Source organism: Oncorhynchus mykiss, chromosome 30, assembly GCF_013265735.2.
Source record: "Oncorhynchus mykiss isolate Arlee chromosome 30, USDA_OmykA_1.1, whole genome shotgun sequence".
Taxonomy (NCBI): domain Eukaryota; kingdom Metazoa; phylum Chordata; class Actinopteri; order Salmoniformes; family Salmonidae; genus Oncorhynchus; species Oncorhynchus mykiss.
This window is the reverse complement of record NC_050570.1, coordinates 37,395,136-37,416,664: the sequence shown is the minus strand read 5'-3', so window position 1 is coordinate 37,416,664 and position 21,529 is coordinate 37,395,136. Positions and strand designations below refer to the sequence as shown.

At 43.3% G+C, this 21,529-nt stretch overlaps 1 long non-coding RNA gene across 1 annotated transcript; it reads left to right on the top strand.

Moving 5' to 3' along the window:
- The first annotated feature begins 2,507 nt into the window (after nt 1-2,507).
- On the top strand, nt 2,508-6,543 carry LOC118945800. Its single transcript, XR_005040922.1, has 3 exons — nt 2,508-4,953; nt 5,060-5,219; nt 5,452-6,543. It is a non-coding gene; the product is annotated as an uncharacterized LOC118945800 (long non-coding RNA).
- Nucleotides 6,544-21,529: the final 14,986 nt, after the last annotated feature.

The window sequence follows — 21,529 nt, the reverse complement described above, 5'->3', positions numbered from 1 at the left end:
CTGTGTGGGTGTCCAGTATGCCATTGGGGATAAATGCACCGTTTTGGGAGAGGCAGAGCGGGTCATCCCTATCACATGCTCTCTGGTATCCAGCAGAGCGGAGGGTTGAGGTTCAAATACACTTTTCCCCACACCCTATCCTTTCTTAATATGCTTTGCCTTCCCCAAACTCACTTTCCAGACAGGTTCTCAAGTCAAATGACCAATCACCTGTAAGGGATCTCGTCATCCTCTTCTGAGGAGGAGAAGCGAGAAGGATAAGAGGACCAATTTGCAGCGTGGTAAGTGTCCACAATGTTTATTTTAAAACATAAACTGAACACTACGAAATACAAAACAATAAACGTGAAAATGAACGAAACAGTCCCGTGTGGTGACAAACACTGACACGGAAGACAAACACCCACAAACCAAAAGTGAAACCCAGGCTACCTAAGTATGATTCTCAATCAGGGACAACAATTGACAGCTGCCTCTGATTGAGAACCATACTAGGCCGAACTCAAAAACCAACATAGAAAAACAAACACAGACTGCCCACCCCAACTCACGCCCTGACCATACTAAAACAAAGACAAAAACAAAGGAACTAAGGTCAGAACGTGACATCACCAACTAAAAAGACAACCCTGTGTGGGTTTTCTGTCAATTTATTGATAATTTTGTCTTGTAAATATACACTGAGAGTACAAAAAAATAGGACCACCTTCCTAATATTGAGTTGCACCCCCCTTTGCGCTCAGAACAGCCTCAATTCTTTGGGGCCTGGCCTCAACAAGCTGTCAAGTGTTCCACAGGGATGCTGGTCCATGTTGACTTCTTCTTCGATGGGGTTTAACGGCGGTTGGCATCCAATGTTAATGGTGCATTACCGTCTCCAGATGGACAGGGTATTGGATCAAAAAATATAAACATTTCGGGAAAGGGGGGAAACGTCATCATACAAAATAAAACATGTCAATTAAGAAAACCCATCACACTTCTTCAATCACAGTTCACTCCAAAATGCATCTCTACACAGGCTCAGGGGCCTGTGATGGGGGTACATTCACCGACAGGATTTCTTGCACGGCCTCGGCTGTGAAATTACGAATACCCCTAAAAAACGTTCAGCGGCATTCACAATGATTCCAATTTTCTTAAACTGTACAGCACAAGCGGAGAAGTTTATGACCATTGCAATAAATAATACAATGTCCAACTTTTTAACATGCAACATATCACTAGCACTCGGTTGGGAAGAAACCTTCACTGGTCGTGGTGGTTCTACAACCATTGCTTCTTCCCCGCCACTCGTTCCTTCCAATCGTCTCACTGCCTCCAGATAGGAGACAAGTTGGACACTCGTTACCCTTGCCACCTCATTCTCCCTCACATGGCACTGTAAGAATTCAGGCGCATGTTCACCTCCACAGTTACAGCATTTCACTTCATCTGGCATGCGACATCCTTCCCTTCTGCACACACTTGACACATGACCAAATCTTTTACATTTATGACACTGAAGGGGCTTGTACACAAAAGCACTTACAGGGTATCTCATGAATCCTGACTTCATATGAGAAGGGAGGGACTCTTCATAAGAGAACAGTAGCATGGATGAAGTGAATTTATTTTCTCTGTCCACCATACAGGTCAGTCGACGTACACCAACCACTCCATCAATGTTTTCAGTTATATCCTCTGCCTTTATTTCTTCCGCCACCCCATAAATAACACCCTTGATAGGCGCCCTGCTATGAAAATCCATGCAGGAAACATTCCACTCCGATATCTTTTTGAACCTTAAAACACGATTCTTCTGCTCCACAGACACACAAAAAATCTAAATAAGACCACTTTGCGTGACTCTCACTTTCCTCCAACACATTCCAGATTTTCCTGTGGACGTTCAAATTATTTCCCAAGTAGCATTGATCCAAAACCCTGACTCCAACTAAAAATGAGTCTAGTGGTTTCCTATTTTTCAACATAGCTTTACTTCTCATTTCCTGTTTTCTTTGCCACTGTAACCAACCCAATCTCAATTTCTGTACTATTATCTGCACCCGACTCACTAGCAGTTTCAAACAAATCCTCACGTTTCCAACATCTTGTCAAACTGTCTGGATAGCCTTTGGGTGGTGGGCAATTATTGATACACACGGGAAACAGTTAAGTGTGAAAAACCCACCACCATTGCAGTTCTTGACGCACTCAAACTGCTGCGCCTGGCACCTACTATCGTACCCTGTTCAAAGGCACATAAATCTTTTGTCTTGCCCATTCACCCCCTGAATGGCACATACACAATCCATGTCCCAATTGTCTCAAGGCTTAAAAATCCTTCCTTAATATGTCTCCTCCCCTTCATCCACACTGATTGAAGTGGATTTAACAGGTGACATCAATAAGGGATCATAGCTTTCACCTGGTCAGTCTATATCATGGAAAGAGCAGCATGTTTTGTATTCTCAGTGTATTTGCTGTATGATCTAAGAATCTGGTGTACCGACTTAACACAAAACAAGCCTGCTCCTTTTTATTGACTTTAGACATCCACATATAAAAGCCTGTGGTTTTGTAGTTATGACTTTATAATGCTTGTTTCAAGTTTACACTTGACTGAAACCTACTTTTCAGGGAGACAGATGTCATGCCTACTCCTGCTCCCTGCTCGACATCGGCAGTCTCCTAACCACCGGTCCTGGTAACCCATATTGCGCACACCTGCTCCCCATCGTTAAGCACACCTGGACTTCATCACCACCCTGATTACTCTCACTTCATATAGCCCTCTGTAGCCTCAGTCATCAGGCAATATTGGTTTTGGTTGCGTTCAGTACAAATCTCCTGTTTTGCATTTTCTTCATGTTTTTTTAAATGATTAAACTCACCTTCTGCTCCTGTCTCGCTATATGTTACAGAATACTGCCTCAGAAGATTACGCCATCTTCCAGACGGTCAAGGAACAGGGTAATCTACTCCACCAACACCACCACGACGACCAGCTGGCTCTACTGGTTATGACTATGAAGGAAGTCCTGCGTGTTCTTCTCCGCCTCGACACCACCAGCGAGGTTCTCCATACCTCTGACGGAGGGCCTCCTACCATGGGTTGTCACAGTGAGCCAGTCCCCCAGCCTACCCAGTCATCCACCCAGGTCAAAGATGCCCAACTGTCCCTTCCAGAGAAGTATGACAGCACTCCATTTAAATACTGTGGTTTCCTACTCCAGTGCTCCCTCTATTTTGCCCATCAGGAGGGAGCCCTCACCACTCAGAGGTCCAAGGTTGCCACGGTCATTTCTCTGCTGACCGGATGGGTATTGGTGTGGGCTACGGCCATCTGGAAGAGAGGAGGAGCTGGGTTCCTATGAAAGGTTCATGGCTCTGTTCAGTGTGGTCTTTGCCCATCCTCGAGAGGGAAGAAAGGGAGGCGAGCTACTTTTCCAACTCCAGCAGGGTGCCCAGACCACTGTGGAGTACGCCGTCACCTTTCGGACTGTAGCAGCTTCCAGTGGATGGAATGAGCTTGCGTTTCGCACTCGACTGCGCGAAGAGGTCCAGACGGAATTCGCATGTCGGGATGACAACATATCCTTGGACGCTCTCATCGCGATGGCCATCCATCTGGATAACCTTCTTCGGGAGCGCCGGTGTCCACCTCGCCACTTACCTCACTCATTTGGCTCTCCTGAGGCAGAGTCTGAACCCATGGCGGTAGGGGCCACACACTTCTCCGTGATGTTGCCAGAGACATCTAGGGCTCTGTTCCTATTGCGGCCAGAAGAGGCACCAGATTCAGGGGTCCACTAGAGCAGAGGGGCGGCCCTGTGACCTTCGGTCTCACAGAGTAGGCGTGAATATTCCATTGTCATCGTTTTCCACCAAACCCTTTCTGGTTCCCATTTCACTGGATGACTATCCCTCAAATGTTGTCTCTTCAGCTCTAGTGGACTCGCAGGGAACTTTATCAGTCTGGCCCTCGCCTCCTCCCTGAACTAAACCTCATACCCTCTCTCCTTTTCCTGTCCAAGCCCTGGATATTCAACCGTTGGGATCCGGCACAATTATGAACGTCACAGCACCACTCACCCTCACCGTGGGACCCAAGCACCAGGAAAGACTTTCCTTCCTCATCACCACTCCCGTACACAAACTCATCCTCGGCCTTCCGTGGCTCCAACTTTGTAACCCCACCATCTCCCGGTCAAAGATGAGAATTACCGCCTGGGGACCAGGATGCCGGAGGACCTTATTTCCCGCACCCTGTGGTTCCACATCAGTGGAGGTCCTGTGAGTGTCCTCCTGCCCATCAATCGGTCCTCCCATATCATTGGCCCCATGTTTTGGGATGTAGATGTGGACATCCCCCAGGCTCTGGAGAGGGAACCAGCTCCAGCCACCTGCCCTCTGGAGAGCATCTACGTCCCCACGGGGGTGAGAGATTGGCTGTTGACCTGGGCACACACATCACTCACTGCTGGACACCCAGGAATCACCACACCATCCAATCCCTCGCCAATAAATACTGGTGGCCCACCTTGGCGCAGGACGTCCCCCACTGTCAACTCTTGTTCAGCATGTACTCAATCCATCTGTCCATAGACTTTGTAATGGAAATCTCCCCGTTTCTGATGGTATTACCACTATTCTGGTTGTTTTTTCTAAATCCTGCCGTTTTATACCCCTCTCTGGTCTACCTTCCGCTCTCCAGGTTGCTGAGGCACTATTCCAGCACTATGGCCTTCACCTCGCGGTTCTGGAAAACCTTTATGGAAAAGCTGGGGGCCACGGTCAACCTCACATCGGGGTACCTGCCTCAGTCTAACGGACAGGTGGAGAGGACCAACCAGGAGCTGTGGAGGTCAACCATGGTTTGAGTTTTAGGGAGGCTGGGCAGAGGGTCCAGCCTAACTTGAGTCGCTACACTGCAGCAAGTGTCATCCTGACATTTCGAAATGAGGACAGGTAAGTAAACCTAACCTCTATACCAATGTACTGTACTTGCAGCACTACAGTAACATTTCATATTGAAAAATCTTGCACCCTAACCATTCACATCATGTTTTAGCAGAATTGTTAGACGACCCTTCAATGGAGGAAGAAACCGGCTGTTCACAGCAGAGCTGGAACAACACATAGTGAATATGTTCACTTCAAACAACAGCATACGTTTACGACAACTGCATCACCACGTCATCACCGACTACACAACATTCAGTAACATAAATAGGGTGAGTTTATCTTCACTTGGCCGTCTCCTGAAACACCATCCGATTCATAAGAAGCCGCTCTACAGAGTACAATTTGAGCGACATTCTGACAGAGTGAAACAACTGCGCTATGAATACGTACAATTAAGATATACTATCCTGTCATTGGTATAGTATTCCAGTTTATTGTGCTACATATTGACTGCTCTGTCTATTCATACTGTCATACAATTAATAGTCTTGTCTGTTTCAGAGAGTTATGGAACTAGATGTTGCTGCAGAGCATCATGATTTTGTCTACGTTGATGTCAGCTTTAACCTAGCCAAAACAAGACGCAGGGGAAGAAACCTCATAGTCAACGTGCCATTGTCAATGTCCATGGACAGCGTGGTGGCAACATCACAATGTGTGCAGCCATTAGTCAGAATGGTGTCCTTCATAATCATGTCACTCTTGGTCCTTACAAACTGCCCACATTATCACCTTCCTTGACACCCTGCATAATATCCTCATTCCCAATGACCAGCGGAATGGACCAGAGCAGTCCAGGTTTGTTGTCATCTGGGACAACGTAAGTTTCCACCGGGCTGCTCTGGTCTGAAAATGGTTCATTGGCCATCTGCAAGTTTTGATGCTCAACCTGCTACTATATTCTCCATTTCTAAACCCAGTAGGATAGTTATTTTCGGCGTGGCATTAAAAAGTATATGATCGCCAACCCCACCAATGCATACCACTATCCCAGGCGATGGAGGAGGCCTGTGGTGACATAGACGAGGGGTCATGCCAGGGTTGGATAAGCCACTCCAGACGCTACTTCCCCCGCTGTTTAGCCAGAGAGAACATTGCTTGTGATGTTGATGCGGTGCTGTGGCCAGACACAAATAGGAGACAGGATGCACCCTAATTGTTTTTTTTCTTAATAGTAACAAGCCTATTTGATTATCTTCTACTGTATTTGTTTTGTCTGTTACTGTTCATCCTGAAATATGGATGAAAACACAAATACATTTTATCCCCCCCCCCCCCCCTTGCATTTCTGTTTATAGTGTAAATATATACTGTATATATTTGTGCACGTACATGGGTGTTATGACAAACTGCCATGGTCTCCACTGCACACTGAACATACAAAACGCACAAGATAGTTCTACATTAGTGTAGTGTTCTACATTTGTCACATCCCCGGTGCACAACTGAGCAAGGTACGTTAGTGTGTCTAGTTTGAGAAACAGATGCCTCACAATTCCCCAACTAGCAGTTTCATTAACTAGTACCCACAAAACACCAGTCTCGAGTGAAGAGGCGACTCCGGGATGCTGGCCTTCTAGGTCAGAGTTGCAAAGAAAAAGCCATATCTCAGACTGACCAATAAAATATTAAGATGGGGGAAAAGAACACAGACACTGGACAGAGGAACTCTGCCTAGAAGGCCAGCATCCCAGAGTTGCCTCTTCAATGTTGACATTGAGACTGGTGTTTTACGGGTACTAAACTCAGCAAAAAAAACAACAATCTGAGTCAATTGGAGGTGTACCTGTGGATGTATTTCAAGGCCTACATTCCAACTCAGTGCCTCTTTGCTTGACATCATGGGAAAATCAAACGAAATCAGCTGAGACCTCAGGAAAATAATTGTAGACCTCCACAAGTCTGATTCATTCTTGGGAGCAATTTCCAAACGCCTGAAGGTACTACGTTCATCTGTACAAACAATAGTACACAAGTATAAACACCATGGGACCAAGCAGCAGTCATACCGCTCAGGAAGGAGACACGTTCTGTCTCCTAGAGATGAACATACTTTGGTGTGAAAAGTGCAAATCAATCCCAGAACAACAACAAAGGACCTTGTGAAGATGCTGGAGGAAACAGGTACAAAGGTATCTACATCCTCAGTAAATGTCCTATATCGACATAACTTGAAAGGCCGCTCAGCAAGGAAGAAGCCACTGCTCCAAAGCCGCCATAAAAAAGCCAGGCTATGGTTTGCAACTGCACATGGGGACAAATATATTTTTTTTGTTGAGAATTGTCTTCTGGTCTGATGAAACAAAAATAAAACTGTTTGGTCATAATGACCATCATTATGTTTGGAGGGAAAAGGGGGAGGCTTGCAAGCCGAAGAACACCATCCAAACCGTGAAACACGGGGGTGGCAGCATCATGTTGTGGGGGTGCTTTGCTGCATGAGGGACTGGTACACTTCACAAAATAGATGGCATCATGAGGATGCAAAATTATGTGGATATATTGAAGCAACATCTCACACATCAGTCAGGAGGTCAAAGCTTAGTCGCAAATGGGTCTTCCAAATGGACAATGACCCCAAGCATACTTCCAAAGTCGTGGCAAAATGGCTTAAGGACAACAAAGTCAAGGTATTGGAGTGGCCATCACAAAACCCTGACCTCAATCCAGTAGAAGATGTGTGGGCAGAACTGAAAAAGCGTGTGCGAGCAAAGAGGCCTACAAACCTGACTCAGTTACACCAGCTCTGTCAGGAGGAATGGGCCAAAATTCACCCAACTTGTGGAATGCTACCCAAAACGTTTGACCCAAGTTAAACAATTTAAAGGCAATGCTACCACATACTAATTGAAAGTATGTCAACTTCTGACCGACTGGGAATGTGATGAAAGAAATAAAATATGAAATAAATCATTCTCTCTACTATTATTCTGACATTTCACATCCTTAAAATAAAGTAGTGATCCTAACTGACCTAAAACAGGGAATTTTTACTTGGATTAAATGTCCAGAATTGTGAAAAACTGAGTTTAAATGTATTTGGCTAGGGTGTATGTAAACTTCCGACTTCAACTGAATGCCCATACAAAAATATAAAATACTTAAGTATTACTTTCATAACAGAACATACTGTACATTAGAAACAACAAAGTGCACAAACAAACATGGCTAGGAATCCAAATAAATAGAAAATTAGAAGTCAGGGTAATATTAAACACTCACAAAGGTAGATAAATTAAATACAAATCTTAGGTAGGCAGTTTACTGTACAGCAGAGGGAAATTGCAGTGTAGAATTTGTCAGAAGAACCCCATAGCGTATATTTTATCTTCTCAAATTTACTAAAGTTTAAGACATCATTAATCCACACAAAATGAGGAGGAGAGGGCCATTTCAACAGAAGTTAAAGATCCATGGGAAATATGGAACTAGAAGGGAGCAAGGGTTGTTAAAGATCCAGGCAGCCTCTCGTTTTATTGTGACTTTGCCATTGTAATTGTTTGTAAGCTTGTGTAGTCGAAAATGAATTTATGATCGTATGCTATCCATTTGTTGTTTTGTATGCTGTTCTTTGTATGACATTTTAATATTTGATAATTAACCAATGATGTTAGGCCAGTCTTGCCCATGATTACAGACACCTGTGTCTTTTGACACTATATAAACGAGTCATCCCGCAGTGTTTGTGATTATACAATGATGAAGACAACTTGGCTGTCGAAACGTTGGTAATTACAAGAGTGTGCGGCTCTCTTTTATTTTCAAGTTTTATTTTCAAATCAGTAAACTCATCACCTAGATACTGTCCCATAAAGTGTTAATAGCTGTGAATGAAGAATTGTGAAAATAGTACATTTTATCATAGCTATAAGAAATATAAGAAACCTTTTACAGTTGGGGATTGTGTAACAAAATGTGTCAGTGGGAGGGCCCACAGGAAGAGTGGGGAATTGAGATGTCATGTCACGGACAAAGCTTGCGCACTTGTAAATATCTAAAGAAATGACTATTCGGAGGGTGGAATTTAGCTGAGAGTTGTTAGAACGATGCAAATCAGTGAATGATTTGATGCCAAGGTTGAACCAAATGGAGAAGGCTCCATCTACTAGGGATGGATGGAAAACGTGATTTCCAAGTAGAGGGGCCCTTAATGAATAAGTTTGCAAACCAAAGCGACGTCTAAACTGATTCCAGATCTTGAGAGCGGTTTTTACTAAAATGTTTTTGGTATAACCTTAAGTAGGGAATGTGGGGAATGTGCCAAAGCAGCCAGTGGGGATGGTATGCATGAGGAAGATTATATCTTCAACCATGCTGGAATGACATCTGGGGTATCTGCACAGATCCAGTACAGAATTACACGGAAGTTGGCATCCCAAAAGTAGAAGTGGAAATTAGGTAGGGCCATGCCCCGTAAGACTTTAGGCCTCAAAAGGCTATTTTACATGGGAATCAGAATGACAGTTCAGGACATTTAATAACATATTGTAGAGGTGGCAGCCAATCAGATTGGAGGCGTGGCCAAGCCACAAGTTATTTTTGGTCAGGCGTTACCATAAATGTCCTTCTTGTTCATCATGTTAAGTTTGTACACGGCAAATTCCTTGAATATTTATGGATATTACATATTCTAATGTAATAGTAATGATATTAACATTGCTGATCACATGGTAATAAAGTGGTAACTTTTATAAATGTTGGATTTGCATAGGCTCTTGAAGAACTCAAACGCCTGCTAGCCTCATTGAAACTACAAAACTGTCAGTGATCAACCTTAACATGTGATGACAATACAATAGAACAGATGATGACAATACAATGAGCAGGAATGACATTTACTTTAACAGCTTCCCCCCAGTAAATATATCTTAAAGCCACGCCCCTACTAAGCCACACCTCCACTCCAGAGGAACCCGTTGCTACATTGAACCAGTAGCCCTTTCCTGCTGTCAAATGACCTAGTGGCCTCATGGGTGGAATGTTATTCATATTTTTCATAACTTCATCATTAATAAACATTATTTCAAAAAACAAGCTGAAAATCTGGTGTTTCTATGTCAAACGGATTTGTTATATTTCAGTCTTCTGTGATGTATATCAAGTATAATATTGGGATAGAAACTTAAAATTGAATGCATTTCAATTATATATCTGACATGGGACAGGTGTCTTCTTCTTTTTAAGCCCATAACAATGTGTGTGAGGTGTATACTTTTGTTTCAAAGTAGATTGGTTTAAGACTACCAAGAAACACACTGTGTGACCCTGATTTAGCAACTGCAGTAAAAGGTTAAAGGTTCCTCCAAGAACACCTCAACTAACCATAGGTGCAAATATGAACCATTGACTAACAATGGTTCCTTGAAGATCTCCAGTGGTCCTTCGAGTCACTGCTAATTCTAAGAGTGCAGGGTTGACGCTTATGTCAATACATTGCATTCAATGGGAAAAGAAGAGTGTCAACTGATTGATGCTTATGTCAATATACTGCGTTCAATGGGAAAAGATGAGCATCAACCAATTAATGCTTATATCAAAACGGTGCATTTAATGGGAAAAGATGAGTGGAGGAGAGATGGGGAGGCAGAATAAGATAGATATCTTATTCTGATACTTGAATTACTGCGAGTGATTGTAAGTTTTGACCTTAGTGTTCCTATAATAGATCCCTTCCAACCCCAAGGACTGCCAGCCTGCTTCTCCCTTCCATATGTCCCATGGTGTGTCTGTGTACAGCAAGATCAACAGTGTACATTTAACTCTGAAAGTGTAAAATGTACAACATTGTCAGTGAACATATGTCTCCCACTGTACTGGTGTTAAAATAACACTTTTGAAACTGTTAAATATTTAACTCCGAAAGTACAAAATGTACACTATTTGTAGTCCTACTGTAATGGTGTTAAAATAACACTCTGTTGCAGTGGACATTAACTTGTGGAGCTAGAGCAAGTCTTCAGGTCTCGGTCAAGGCTACTCCTCACAGGAGTATTGTTCACCAAAGTGACTAGGAGTGTGGGGGGGTTCATTTCACACCTCAGGTGTGGATGGAGGTGGAGGGAGGGGCTGATGAACAGTGCACCTGTGTGAGAGGCAAGGGCAAACACAGTCTCAGGAGAGGACACGGTCTGTTGGTGATCCCTGCTTCCCCCTCCCTCTCTAACTCCCTCTTTCTTCACTCCTCTCCCTGACAACCGCTAATGATCGCCTGGACTCTACGCCAACACTGAAATAACTTTGGAAAATCTGATTTTCTGACTCATTAGTTGTGCTCAGTGAACCAGCCTATAGATTCTTTCCAGCTAAATTCATGAATCAAATCAGTAGGTTTCAACAGTGAGGCAATCTCTGAGCAGGGGTCAGCCACCGGACCAGGTGGTAACATTATTTACAGTGAAATGATCGAGTTGGAGGAAGAAACAGAGAAAAGAAAAGGGATACTTAGTCAGTTGCACAGCTGAATGCATTCAGCCAAAATGTGTCTTCCACATTTAACCCAACCCCTGAGGTTGCTGTGGGCTACCTTAATCGAAATCATCAGTGCCCAGGGAGCAGTTCTTGGGGGTTAACTGCCTTGGTCAAGGGCACCATCCACTGCTCCTAACCACTGAGTGAGTGAGTGAGTGAGTGAGTGAGTGAGTGAGTGACTGAGAAAAAAAAACAGACAATCCTAAAAATCTCCTTGCAATAGAGCATGCTAGGACATATTATGTATGGTTCTAAGTTTACACTTGACTGAAACCTATTTTTCAGGGAGGCAGATGTCATGCCTACTCCTGCTCCCTGCTCAACATCGGCAGTCTCCTAACCACCGGTCCTGGTAACCCATATTGCGCACACCTGCTCCCCATCGTTAAGCACACCTGGACTTCATCACCACCCTGATTACTCTCACTTCATATAGCCCTCTGTAGCCTCAGTCATCAGGCAATATTGGTTTTGGTTGCGTTCAGTACAAATCTCCTGTTTTGCATTTTCTTCATGTTTTTTTAAATTATTAAACTCACCTTCTGCTCCTGTCTCGCTGTGTATATGTTACAGAATACTGCCTCAGAAGATTACGCCATCTTCCAGACGGTCAAGGAACAGGGTAATCTACTCCACGACCAGCTGGCTCTACTGGTTATGACCATGAAGGAAGTCCTGCGTGTTCTTCACTGCCTCGACACCACCAGCGAGGTTCTCCATACCTCTGACGGAGGGCCTCCTACCATGGGTTGTCACAGTGAGCCAGTCCCCCAGCCTACCCAGTCACCCACCCAGGTCAAAGATGCCCAACTGTCCCTTCCAGAGAAGTATGACAGCAGTGAGTGAGAAAAAAAAACAGACAATCCTAAAAATCTCCTTGCAATAGAGCATGCTAGGACATATTATGTATGGTTCTATGTAGAACCCTTCTTGCCTTCCATAGAATCATCAAGAACCCTTCTTCCAAAAACAGTTCTTAGAATGTTAAAGGTTGTAGGTAGAACCCTTGTCTTCCAAAAAGGGTTCTTCTGATCAAAATGGTTATTTGAGGTACCCTATCCCTCTGCAAAGAACCCTTTTGGAACCCTTTTTTTCTAAGAGTGTAGAAGGTTGTTACTACAAGAGTGCAGCTAATCGCAGAGCGTATGGATATGGACACTTGGCAGCACAGTGAGACTGTGTACACTGTTTCCTAGCCTATGTAACACATCATAGCATGTACTTATAGGAGTGTTAACAATGGCCAGTTACACAGGCATTGTTGTTGGCAACATCAGGCGGTCTGTCCTTTGTCTAATGGGAAAATGTCTTCCAAATGACCCTGTCTGTCACTGGACAGAGTACTGCCCTTACTGACACACTGTAAACCCATATACTGACAGATGAAAGATACTGCGGAGTTGCTGGGAGATACTGGGGAGTTTGGTGTATGGCATGAGGTAGGTGCCGCAGACACTTCATGTTTTTGATTTAACCGAGCTGGAAGACCAGGTGTGTTGAATTTAGGCAATCACTGAACTGATCAATTAGCTCAGTTGGTCAGGTGTGGTGCCTAGTTTGAACAAAATCCTGCAGTACCTGCGGCACTCCAGGAACAGGGTTGCCTACCCCTGCTGTAGGGGTTAGGGGTCAAGCTTTGCTCACAAATGAAAATGTCTATCTATACTGAACAAAAATATAAATGCACATGCAACAATTTTACTCAGCTACAGTTCAAATAAGGAAATCATTCAATTTAAATAAATTCATTGGGCCTTAATCTATGGATTTCACAAGACTGAGAATACACATATGCATATGTTGGTAACAGATACCTTTTAAAAAAAGTAGGGGCGTGGAACAGAAAACCAATCAGTATCTGGTGTGTCCGCCATTTGCCTCATGCAGAGTGACACGTCTCCTTCACATAGAGTTGATCAGGTTGTTGACTGTGGCCTGTGGAATGTTGTAACACTGCTCTTCAATGGCTGTGCGGAGTTCCTGGATATTGGCGGGAACTGGAACACTGTTGTACACATTGATCCAGAGCATCCCAAACATGCTTAATGAGTGACATGTCTGGTGAGTATGCAGGCCATGGAAGAACTGGGACATTTTCAGCTTCCAGGAATTTTATACATATCTTTGCAACATGCTGAAACATAAAGTGATGGCGGCGGATGAATGGCACAACAATGGGCCTCAGGATCTCGTCACTGTATCTCCGTCCATTCAAATTGGCATTGATAAAATGCAAATGTGTTCGTTGTCCGTAGCTTATGCCTGCCCATACCATAAGCCCACCACCTAAATTGGGAACTCTGTTCACAATGTTGACATAAGCAAACCGCTCACCCACACAAAGTCTACGGTTGTGAGGCCAGTTGGACTTACTGCCAAATTCTCTAAAACAATGTTGGAGGCGCCTTATGGAAGAGAAATTAACATTCAATTCTCTGGCAACAGCTCTGGTGCACATTCCTGCAGTCAGCATGACAATTGCAGACTCCCTCAAAACTTGAGACACCTGTGGCATTGTGTTGTGCAACAAAACAACAAAGTGGCCTTTTATTGTCCCCAGCACAAGGTGCACCTGTGTAATGATCATGCCATTTAATCAGCTTCTTGATATGCCACACCTCTCATGTGGATTGATTGTCTTGGCAAAGGAGAAATGCTCACTAACGGGGATGTAAACACATTTGTGCACACAATTTGAGAGAAATAAGCTTTTTTGTGCATATGGAACATTTCTGGAGTACTATTTCAGCTCATGAAACATGGGACCAACACTTTACATGTTGAGTTTATACTTTTTTTCAGTGTATGTCAATCTGTTACAAACATGCAAGAAAAAATGATGTAAACCAGGTCATCACTTTATGTCTGGTCACAGTATTCACAGTGTTACAGTGCAGTGAAGCGTCTTGCTGGATGACCCTCTGGCCTTTGGTTACAGGAAGCCATTTTGAAACGCCTGTGTTACGGGAAGAATGAGAGCTGGATCCGCCCATGCAGACCTACAGACATCTCTCACCAGCGATAGAACAGGGTCGGTGGAGGCGTGGGCAGGGGTTGGAGCTGGTGTATTAGATTCCACCTATATTCCATGATTCAACAACATGGGTTTGTCACCGAAGCCCTCATTAAATGAAGAGGAGACGGAGGACTTTTGTGACAACTCATGATAAAAAAACCTGTGTCAGCTGGGTCGTTCCACCAATTAGGTGCTTTTTGACTATTGTAAAACATTTGATTTCACATAAATGTAATATTCTGTCATAATGAGCACATTCAACTTAATAACAAACATATTTTTCCATCTAAAAAAAATACTGTAGTAAGTGCCCAATAAGTGCCATATAAAGTAAGAAGGTTGACAAATTCGTCTTAAATCAGTCATGTGACAGGGGGAATGGAAGCTTGTTGTGTGCAACAGGGAGGGGTAAATGAATGCAAGCTTCACAATTTTATTTTATTGCTAAAACATTTCTAGCCTGTCTATCTACGGGTAACAGGGTTGACGTGTAATGTTCGATCAGCTCAGTTTTCCACCACAAAAGAGGAGAACCAGCTCACCAGCTTATACACTATGATTTGACTATTAGATGTTCAATATTTATTCTGAAAAATATATTTGAGAAGGACTAGTTTCATCATATTAAAACGAGAGCTCAGTTTACGTAACATGGTTGACCTTAAGAAGAGGGACAGGGTTTTATTTAACTTAAAATAAATAGTTAATCACATTAAATAAATAATCATCTTCAGAAATTACTTTGTCAAAGCAACAAAATAACTAGGGATTTACAAGTATATGAGTTAATATTTGCATCTTTGGTTAGTTAAGAATTATTGGAGGAACGTTTAATGTTTCGATGTAGCACAGGGTTCCTGGAGAAACCTTTTGTATGTGTCTGTGGAGCACTTTGTATTCATTCCGATGTTGGATTTGTTGCGCTGACAGACTCAGAAGAAGAGGAAAATGTGTGGTTTTCAGCAATGGCTTAATGGGATAGCTAGCAACTTGCAAACAATTACCAATTCCTAAATGAGTACTATTTTCAAAGCAATGTTGAATACTACAACATTTGCTGTCAAGACAATTAAATGATGACTGTAGCCTCCTGTTTTAATTCATTTGGGTGATAATGACATTTGTTCATGATGATAATTATTAGTTGTTGGCTTAGGTTGCTAGTTAGCTATATCATCTGAAGAGTTTAATTACAAAATGCTATACAGTGCATTTGGAAAATATTCAGACCCCTTGACTTTTTCCACATTTTGTTACGTTACAGCCTTATTCTAAAATGTATTAAATTGTTTTTTTTCCCCTAATCAATCTACCTTCAATGCTGCAGATATTTTTTGGTACCCTTCCTCAGATCTGTGCCTCGACACAATCCTGTCTCGGAGCTCTACAGACAATTCCTTCGACCTCATGGCTCGGTTTTTGCTCTGACATGCACTGTCCACTGTGGGACCTTATATAGACAGATGTGTGCCTTTCCAAATCATGTCCAATACAACGAATTTACAATAGGTGGACTCTAATCAAGTTGTAGAAACATCTCAAGGATGATCAATGGAAAGAGGATGCACCTGAGCTAAATTTAGAGTCTCATAGCAAAGGGTCTGAATACTTACGTAAATAAGGTATTTATTTTTTATTTTAGGATAAGGCTGTAACGTAACAAAATAGGGTAGGGGTCTGAATACTTTTCGAATGCACTGTATATACATGTACCTTTAATGTGCATATGCAGCTATCATTGTCTTGTTTCTGTTTGTACCTTTGTTCAACCATTATCTGTTACCTATTACACTGTCTGAAGCCTACAAAGACCAAAGAGAAAAAATCTATTCAATAAAAGGTCAAAAGGCTATACCCTCATGTTTTTACAGACCCTCCATTGTGGCAACTCTCAATATATATACATGTTTTTCAGGTGACCAAATATAACTATCTGAAAGCCAATAAGCCACGTCTCCAATCTTTTGCTCGGCTTCCGCCGCTACAACACATTTAAAAAAGGTTCAAAATTGAACCCCTCCCATCACGAAAAGATTCCTGTTTGAACCTTAACAAGGGTTCCACTAATAACTGTTTCAGAGTGGTTCCTCAAGGAACCTTTTTGACCTAAAAAGGTTCCCACACAGTGGCAATCTTTGTATCCCTTTTTCTCCCCAATTTCGTGGTTTCCAATTGATAGTTAGTCTTGTCCTATCGCTGCAACTCCCGTACGGACTCTGGAGAGGCGACGGTCGAGAGGCGTGCGTCCCCCGAAACACAACCCAGCCAAGCCACACTGCTTCTTAACACAACGCCCGCTTAACCCAGAAGCCAGCCGCACCAATGTGTTAGAGGAAACACCGTACACCTGGCGACCGTGTCAGCGTGCATTGCGCCCGGCCCGCCACAGGAGTCGCTAGTGCACGATGGGACAGGAACATCCCCGCCGGCCAAATCCTCCCCTAACCCGGATGACCCTGGGCCAATTGTGTACTGCCCATGGCTCTCCCTGTCTCGACCGGCTGCAACAGAGCCTGGACTCAAACCAGGATCTCTAGTGGCACAGCTAGCACTGTGATGCAGTGCCTTAGACCACTGTGCCACTCGGGAGATGGTGGTAATCTTCTGAACACCATACGGTTCTTCGAGGCTCGTTAACTTTTAAGAGTGTATGGGAAGTAATGTTTCAGTAGAATTCACCCTGACTCTTTGTTTTCCTTTGTCTCTCTGTCATCCATTATTTTGGTTCTATGTTTCTTGGAACAAGGGGACAAGAATGCAGCACAGACAGACGGATATAGCATTGCGAAAGAGGAGGGATAAAGTTGCTAGCTGTCGCTATGCTGTAAATATCTGGAGCAGAATTAGAGGGGACCAGAGCGACAACAGACCACCTCTCTCTGGCATGACGGCATGGTTATTTACAGCTGAAACTCCTCTACAGTAAGCACTAACTACACACTGGGAAGTTTCCATCCAAAAGAGACTCTGTGACATGTTTTCCAGTGATTCATTGCATGGACGTCCTGACAAGCCATACAATTTATCAGCTCAGTAAATAACCATGTTTCTTTTAGGTGCATTCCTCAAAATTGGTTCCCATGATGGCTCTTAACAAAATGAGTGTAAACCCCACTGATAGACTCCTCAGGCGGATGTGGGGCAAACATAATGACTAATGGGCTGGATGTGTTTTGGACTGTTCTATAATGCCACAGGCTACTCTGTTTGAAATTGCTCACAGATTTTGTTGCACGATTACGGTCTGGATGAACATGCATTATCCCCCTTGAGAAATCTAGTTTGTCTCTGTGTGTGACTGTTCTTGTAGTTGGAATATGTCTGTTTACAGTTTTTGTGTGCGTGCGTACTGTACTGTGTGTGTGCCATCTTTTTGTGTGGATCCGTTCAGATTACTCTCATGCTATGCCAGCTGTTAGTTATTTTGCGTGATGGTCTCATGGAAAGCTCATAATGAGAAGCAATTAAAGTATTTATATTCTAATGCTATTTTCTTGTGATGCACTGGCCTCACTATGGGTCCATATCATCCTTCATAGGACATGTGCTTATTGTACGTTACAACCCTGGTATTACTGGCCTAACCATGTCCTGCTTGACCAGCCTAATGTTTGGGTTTCTGTCAAGCCAGTCTTCACTGGAGCAGATCCAGAATCTCTCCCTCTCTCTACCTCCCTGCCCATTCTTTCACTCTTTCTAGACTGTGTCAGGGTTTTGCTCCCGGAAAGTATTCACACACCTTGACTTTTTCCACTTTTTGTTACAGCCTGAATTTAAAATTGGTTCAATTTAGATTTTGTCACTGGCCTACACACAATACCCCATAATGTCGAAGTGGAATTGTTTTTCATTTGACTAATTAATACAAATGAGTGAGTCAAGTATTCAACCCCTCTTATTGCAAACTTATTTAAGTTTAGGATAAAAAAAAAGGTGCTTAACAAGTCAGGCAATAACTCTGTGTGCAATAGTGTGTACCATGATATTTTGAAAGACTAACTCATTTCTGTAGCCCACAAATACAATTATCTGTAAGGTCCCTCAGTCGAGCAGTGAATTGCTAGATTGGTTTAAAAAATGGAATATACCTTTGAGCATGGTGAAAGTATGAATTACACTTCGGCTGGTGTATCAATGCATACAGTCACTTCAAAGATACAAGCTTCCTTCTAAACTCAGTTTCCGCAGAGGAAGAACCACTCAGGGATTTCACCATGAGGCCAATGGTGACTTTTAAAAAGAGTTTAATGGCACATGAGGTGATGGTGGTTCTGTGTGGTGTTGTGTTAGGGATAGTCTGACCTGTGTTCCAACCAACAGGACAGGTGGCAGAGCCATGACTCACTGGCCAGCTGGGCCACAGGGAAGCAGAGGGACGTTATTTCCTATTTTAGCCCATGTCGCTGACACCAGCAACGCAGGCAGGACCGCTGCCTTAACGGGCACAGTAACCAAGGGGGCTTATAGTTGGGGTGACAGACAATGGAGTAAAGGTGCTTGACTCTACCCACAGTCAAAAAACGTAACGCGATTGAACGGGATCTTAATCTCAACAGATTTGGAATGATTCGTAACCTATCATATGAATTACAACATCATACTAATTTTGCAGGACACAACATGACATTGTGTACTACATGGATGATGCGCTTTTAGCATGTTAATATTGGTGGGGCAAAAAAAATGTATGTGGGATGCATGCCAGCACACCCACTACACAACACAACATAACACTAAACAATACATTACTTGCACTATAATGCTGCCATATGGTGCCCACAAACTGTTAGGGCCTACATAAATCTGTCCCAACACCTTAGCACTTACCATTCAGCCTCATTTACTGCCTTTAAAAAAAACATATCTGGTATGGCTGACTTGCTTAAACAAATGTAGTTTCTACTGACAATTGAGATGTACACATCTCACATCTCATCTCAATTGAGATGTTCACACTCATTCCTCTAGTGAATCATAAAGCATGTCACAGACAGACCCAATGTAACACTCTGAAGACAACAAACGCTATCTCCTCTCTTCTTTCCGGTCACAACTTGCAGACTTGTTTACGTGTTGCTGTGCATTTTGTTGCCAACCTTACTTTGCTACCTGACAACTTTACGGTTTTTACTTTTTAATTACCGTTTATATTTTTTGTTTTTTCCTCGGTTTCTGGAGGGAAATGCTGTAGGAATGCTCAACCAGTGTCGCTCATTCAGCCGACAGAAACTTTCAACCGGTTTCCCCATTAAGCAACGAGTCGGCTAGCCTTCTCTTGTCTCTGCTCCTCCCGTTACGGGGTCTGAGACGCCGAAGCTTCCCACCATTAGCTCTGACAAATTGAAAACTCTAGTCATTGGCGACTCCATTACCCGCAGTATTAGACTTAAAACAAATCATCCAGCGATCATACACTGTTTACCAGGGGGCAGGGCTACCGACGTTAAGGCTAATCTGAAGATGGTGCTGGCTAAAGCTAAAACTGGTGAGTGTAGAGAGTATAGAGATATTGCTATCCACGTCGGCACCAACAATGTTAGGATGAAACAGTCAGAGGTCACCAAGGGCAACATAGCTTCAGCGTGTAAATCACCTAGAAAGATGTGTCGGCGACGAGTAATTGTCTCTGGCCCCCTCCCAGTTAGGGGGAGTGATGAGCTCTACAGCAGAGTCTCACAACTCAATCGCTGGTTGAAAACTGTTTTCTGTCCCTCCCAAAAGATAGAATTTGTAGATAATTGGCACTCTTTCTGGGACTCACCCACAAACAGGACCAAGCCTGACCTGCTGAGGAGTAACGGACTCCATCCTAGCTGGAGGGGTGCTCTCAACTTATCTACCAACATAGACAGGGCTCTAACTCCTCTAGCTCCACAATGAAATAGGGTGCAGGCCAGGCAGCAGGCTGTTAGCCAGCCTGCCAGCTTAGTGGAGTCTGCCACTAGCACAGTCAGTGTAGTCAGCTCAGCTATCACCATTGAGCCTGTGTCTGTGCCTCGACCTAGGTTTGGCAAAACTAAACGTGGCGGTGTTCGCCTTAGCAATCTCACTAGGATAAAGACCTCCTCCATTCCTGTCATTATTGAAAGAGATCGTGATACCTCACATCTCAAAATAGGGCTACTTAATGTTAGATCCCTTACTTCAAAGGCAATTATAGTCAATAATCACTGATCATAATTTTGATGTGATTGGCCTGACCGAAACATGGCTTAAGCCTAATGAATTTACTGTGTTAAATGAGGCCTCACCTCCTGGCTACACTAGTGACCATATCCCCCGCGCATCCCGCAAAGGCGGAGGTGTTGCTAACATTTACGATAGCAAATTTCAATTTACAAAAAAAAAGGATGTTGTCGTCTTTTGAGCTTCTAGTCATGAAATCTATGCAGCCTACACAATCACTTTTTATAGCTACTGTTAAAGGCCTCCTGGGCCATATACAGCGTTCCTCATTGAGTTCCCTGAATTCCTATCGGACCTTGTAGTCATAGCAGATAATATTCTAATTTTTGGTGACTTTAATATTCACATGGAAAAGTCCACAGACCCACTCCAAAAGGCTTTCGGAGCCATCATCGACTCAGTGGGTTTTGTCCAACATGTCTCTGGACCTACTCACTGTCACAGTCATACTCTGGACCTAGTTTTGTCCCATGGAATAAATGTTGTGGATCTTAATGTTTTTCCTCATAATCCTGGACTATCGGACCATCATTTTATTACGTTTGCAATTTCAACAAATAATCTGCTCAGACCCCAACCAAGGAACATCAAAAGTCGTGCTATAAATTCACAGACAACACAAAGATTCCTTGATGTCCTTCCAGATTCCCTCTGTCTACCCAAGGACGTCAGAGGAAAAAAATCAGTTAACCACCTAACTGAGGAACTCAATGTAACCTTGTGCAATACCCTAGATGCAGTTGCACCCCTAAAAACTAAAAACATTTCTCATAAGAAACTAGCTCCCTGGTATACAGAAAATACCCGAGCTCTGAAGCAAGCTTCCAGAAAATTGGAACGGAAATGGCGCCACACCAAACTGGAAGTCTTCCGACTAGCTTGGAAAGACAGTATCGTGCAGTATCGAAG